Raw genomic sequence first — 5432 nt, 5'->3', positions numbered from 1 at the left:
TGACAGAAATGCACCAGCCAGCCCAGGAGGAGATTTCTATACAAACAAAGTTGTCTGCAATAGGAAAATATTACAAAAGGTATACTTAATGTGCTACCAGAAAATATTTTTCACCCAAGATTTTTCCAATTTCAGATTGATAATGCTAGTTTGTATCTTAGGCTAAAACATTTTGATATCCAATTGCAACTGGCAAATCCTTTTGCTGCCTGGATCTCCTGTGAAACTGGCCTTTTCCATAAAACACTTTGAAAGTCTTGTGTGACTGACAGCTGTCATACTGGCATCACAGACTTCTTTTATCCTTGTCATCCCCTTCCTTGTGTCTGAATTATCTCAGGGATTTTGGGAAACTGGTAAAAAGCTCCCAGCAGAGGAGCAGCAGAACCCCTGGGATCCCTTCCTTGACTCCACGTGGTGGTTTTAGATCATGATCATCTCCAGCAGACAGTGCTGAAATAACAGTCTGCTGAAGGGAACAGGTTCTCCTTTTCAACCAGGGCCTCTGGGGGCTCTTCTCTGTGGTGTGTTTGCTTGGGTTTCAGGCAGGTAAAGAATTCTCAAAAAAATTTACCGTTGGAATCTTCCTTTGTCCAGAGGCAGAAGTTTTATGTTTTCCACTTAATGTTTCTTGAAATAGCAGGAACAGCTGCTAAAGAAAACTGCCTGTTTTCAGAAAATGAGAGGAACCCTTAATTTCATATTTGAAGTGATTTTTGCTTTGTTTAAACACACCTGCCAAGTTCCAGCTTTCTTTTCTTTTCAACTTCATTTAAAAAATTGTCATACAGGGAACAAAAAACAGAACTCTTTCCATTTTGAATGCCAAACTTTTGAAGTCTCCAGCAGTTCAGGGTGCAAATTGCCAAGGAAAAGAGGGCAAAAAATGTTTTAACAGACAGATAGACATTTGCTATCACAGGAAAGAATGAGGTAATTTAGTTAATCTAAAACACCTAGATCACCAAGAAAATTGAGCTGACATTTATACACACACATTAATTACCAGAAACTCCTCCACATCAGAGGAGTTCCCTAAGCTGAAGATGTCACAAGCTGCATGCACTGGGTACCTGACTTTGGGAGCTGCTGCCCAAGAGATCCACTAAAAAAAAGCTGTGTTTCAGCATATGGGTGACTGAGGGCACAGCCAGGAGTCAAACAGCAAAGGCTAAAACAGAGTGAATAACTCCCAGGAAATAACAAACATTCTGGGGAAGACTGAAGGGGGATTCTGCTCAAAAGAAGCATGACAATTTGACAATTGAAGCAAAATTATCAGGTTACCTTCCAGCCCCAGCAGCAGGCCCCGGGATGGCAGCCAGCTCTCCTCAGCTGGAGGCAAAACACCAAAGCACATCCCTAATCCCAGGAAGAGGCTCCCAGAACACAGCCAAACCCAGATCTTGAGGACGTGGGGAAAGGCACATGGTGCTTGAATTTCACTTAGCCAGTTGTACCTGGACTCACACTTGGCAGTGTCTGGGTAATACACTGTAGGCAGTAACACGGCCAATAAATAACCTTTAGTTCACAGCCAGGGGTACTCAGTGCACGATGCTCTACAGGATTAAGTTAAAACTGCCTCAGACTGAGTGACACCTGCTGGTCTGTCTGTCTGGGTTCTCAGGTGCCTGATCCCACCAGGCTGACCTGCTGTGCGAGGCTCTGGGGCATCCCCAGAAAACGCGTGCTTGGCTGCAGTACCACTGGCTCGATGAACTCGGTTACACAGCCAAGGGAAGGGTTTTATTGCTTCCCTGAAAGCCATGGAAACAAGTAATGATTTATAGTGGCTTATTGATGGTCTGATTCTGCTACCTCAGGAGACTCAGGAGAAGAGTGAACAAAAGACAGGATGCTGACTCATGAGCAGAAATGAAGAAAAAAGATGACACGTTGTTCAAACCAGCCTTCAGAGCAGTGATGATATTCTGGGAGACATTAATGACTGGGAGAAGTATCTGTGGGATTCATCTGTTTGTTATAACTTTCCCAGGGCAAGTGTTTTTTAGCTGTGGGCTTTCATATATATTAGGTGCAATATTCTTACTCACAAATCACCAGCTGTAAAGGAGAGACATTATGTCAGAGGGCAAAAACTGACACCCCCAACATTTGGTTCAGCTTCACTGGAAATCTGTCACCTCCCTGGTCTTTTTTGGATGAGTCTGAAGATTTAAGTTCAATGTATCAGAGGTATTTGGCTACTCTGTTGTGGCTGACCACTGCAAGCCATCAAGACCTATTTTTAGACACATGAATAACGAAGGATTGTGGAGTGGATCCTGAAATGTCCTGAGCCTCAACAGGAATGTGGCAGTGGCACTCAAAGGGGCTTGTTTGCAAGTGTTTGATTTGTTCATTAGCTCTCAGCTCTCCATCCCAGTGTGTGCTGTGAGTCACATCCCCTCTGCCCACAGCCTCTCCATGGAAGTGGTTCCAGCTAGGGGGGTCTGTGTTTACCTGGGGCTCAGCCAGAGTCCGGGCAGTTCCACCTTCTACTGACGTGGCTGTGAGAGTCACAGCATGGCACAGTCCCCTTACAGTCCCCCCAGCCCCCTGCCAGGCTGGCAGCTCGGGTCTGTCAGGGAGGTGTTGGGGACACAACTGCTGCCCTTCCTGGGCCAGTCTGTGCTGCCACTCACAGCAGCCCAGGGCTCGGGGCAGTGACTGGAGCTTCAGCTCAGGCTGCCTTGTCTCGTTCGTTTGACTGTGCCCTGCCAGCTGAGACACCAAACTGCTCAGCCACTGCTGTGTCCGAGGCTCAAGGAGTCCCTGCCAAGGCACCAGCACAGCTCCAGACCACCAGCACTGGCACGAGCAGTGTCACTGTGGCACATCCCAAGAGAGCAGGGTGCAGTGTCACCGTGGCACATCCCAAACGAGCAGGGTGCAGTGTCACCGTGGCGTATCCTACAGTGTCACTGTGGCACATCCCAAATGAGCAGGGTGCAGTGTCACCGTGGCACATCCTACAGTGTCACCGTGGCACATCCCAAGACAGCAGGGTGCAGTGACACTGTGGCACATCCTGCAGTGTCACTGTGCCACATCCCAAGAGAGCAGGGTGCCCGGTTTATCGCACCTGGAGCCTCTGGAAGAGCAGGTGAACCCCCAAGGACAGGCAGGCACATGCACACACTTTTTATCACATATCACATTCTTCTCTCCTGTTGCAGATGACTGAGAAGCTCAGACCGGTGCCCAAGTCTGTACGGTGTTTCGCACTGAATTAAACCCTGAATTACATTTTGATTCGATTTTTCAAATTCTCTGAGAACCGCCCCGAGCTCGGCAGTCAGTGAGGCGTGGATGCTCACTGGGTGAGCGGCGGCCCACCCAGGTCACGGGCACCCCTCGCGGCCCACCCCGGGTCACGGGCACCCCTCGCGGGCCCACTCCAGGTCAAGGGCACCCCTCATGGGCCCTCCCGGTCCCGGTCCCGGTGTTCCCGGGGCCTTTTCTGCCTCAGGGCCCTCGGGGCACGGCGGCCGGGTGGGGGGGGGGACCGCGGGCCGCCAGGGGTCGCTGCGGCACCGTGTGGCCGCCCTGAGGCGGGGCGGTGCCACAGCGCTCCCTGCTGGCTCCCGCTGCCGTTCCCGATCTCTCGGTGCCCATTCCCGGCTCCCGCCGCAGTTCCCGATCTCCCGGTGCCCATTCCCGGCTCCCGCCGCCGTTCCCGATCTCCCGGTGCCCTCTCCCGGCTCCCGCTGCCGTTCCCGATCTCTCGGTGCCCTCTCCCGGCTCCCGCCGTGCCCTCTCCCGGGTCGTTTTCTCCATTTAACGACGCTGCTGCGGCCCTTCCCGGTGGCACCGGTCATTAGATAGCGGCCCCTCAGCCCTGGGCTCCCGGGACCGCCTGTGGCCATGAGAGCCGTGCGTATTTTCCTGCTCCTTGAACTCAAAACTTCCTTTGGCACAGGAGCAGCCGAGCGAGCTGGGATCTGCCGGGGAAAACCCGCAGATACATCCCGGTTACGGTGTTTGAGTTTCAGAGGTGGGGGCACTTTCTCCTGGGAGAAGTTGGCTCCGCACCTCACATTCTGGAACATAGCAAAGCAAACCTCCAGGAATAGAAACCACTGGTGACACCAATTCCTGCATTTCACTGGCAGAGGGGAAACAGCTGAGCCAGGGCAGGTGTATAAAGTACCTGTATAAAGCCCTGTTGGCAATGCAGGTCTTATAAAGAGTCATAAAGCCTTCAGTAATGACAGGACCTCAATGTCACACATTCCAGCTGAAAAAACACTCTGCTCTTCCTGGCCTTTAGATTTACAGTGGGTGAGAGATGGGACAGGACACAGCCTGTGTCATGTGCCACCCCCCGGGTCCTCAGTGTTCCCAAACACTGCCAGCCAGCCCTCCAGGCTCCATCCTGCTCCTGCAGTGTCCCTGTGCTTGAAGGCTCTGTCCCACCTCTTTGTGGCAGCCACCCATGCCCAGCCCCTTGCCCACACACATCCTGGGAGGCACTTTACGCCAGGTTTCTGTGAGCTGAATGTCAAGACAAACCCCACTTACTATTGTCTGCATAGTGACAGAGGAATATTAAAAATATAAATAAATTCAGGATCAGTTAAGGGTCAGTGCAGATGCCGCAGAAGAGGATTTTCCACCTGAAAAAGCTGAATTTTTTCCTCCTGTGAAAGAAAAAAGAGTGGCTTCTCATTCTGATGTGTAGAAGACCAGGCCCATTCTTCTTCACCTGAGGTACCAGTCTCTGTGCAAACAATTGCACTGTGTGAGTTAACACTTCCCTTGTACGGAAAAACCATCAAGAAGAAGCAATTCCTGTACCTGAGTCAGGGATAAAAAATTTTTTAAATTACCAAAGTCCACAGCAGCAGTAAAGTGTCAGACCGAGTAACTTGGTTTTACCAGCTTAATAGTTATTCAGTTAGCTAATAATTACTTCACTGGGAAGCTTAACTCCAGTGCAATGAGCACTGGGCTCTTTGACAATAGCAACAATCCCAAACTGAGTATCAGCTCGGGTGACCCCTCTGGTCTGTTCAACACTGTGTTTTGGGGGATAGAGCACCCTACGAGAAGACTCTCGGGTGTCTTCTTACCACAGTTAAAGCCAAAGAGGAACCCTCCATGGAGGGATGTCTTTCCCTTTCCTCTGACTTGCACATTCCTATTCCTACATGCCTCTGTTTTTCAAACTAAAGCCATTTGGTCTGGATTTGGAGAGTGCCACAGTGCTTTGGGCAATGTTGAAGTGAACCCATTTAACAGCTTTCATTTTAATCACTCAGAAGTGGCTCAAAAAGCCTGTGACCCCTCTGTGGAGCTGCACAAAACTCATCAGGGCTGGTTAAATGATTCACAGCTGCAGGTTCATTATTCTGCTTGGAAAGTTTCTTCAAAAGGGGAGATAAGAAACAGCTCTTCAGGGCGGGCAATAAAATATTCTCTTCTTT

This window comes from Onychostruthus taczanowskii, unplaced genomic scaffold (genome assembly GCF_017590055.1).
Source record: "Onychostruthus taczanowskii isolate IOZ18803 unplaced genomic scaffold, ASM1759005v1 scaffold13, whole genome shotgun sequence".
Taxonomy (NCBI): Eukaryota; Metazoa; Chordata; class Aves; order Passeriformes; family Passeridae; genus Onychostruthus; species Onychostruthus taczanowskii.
This window is presented reverse-complemented; position numbering follows the sequence as displayed.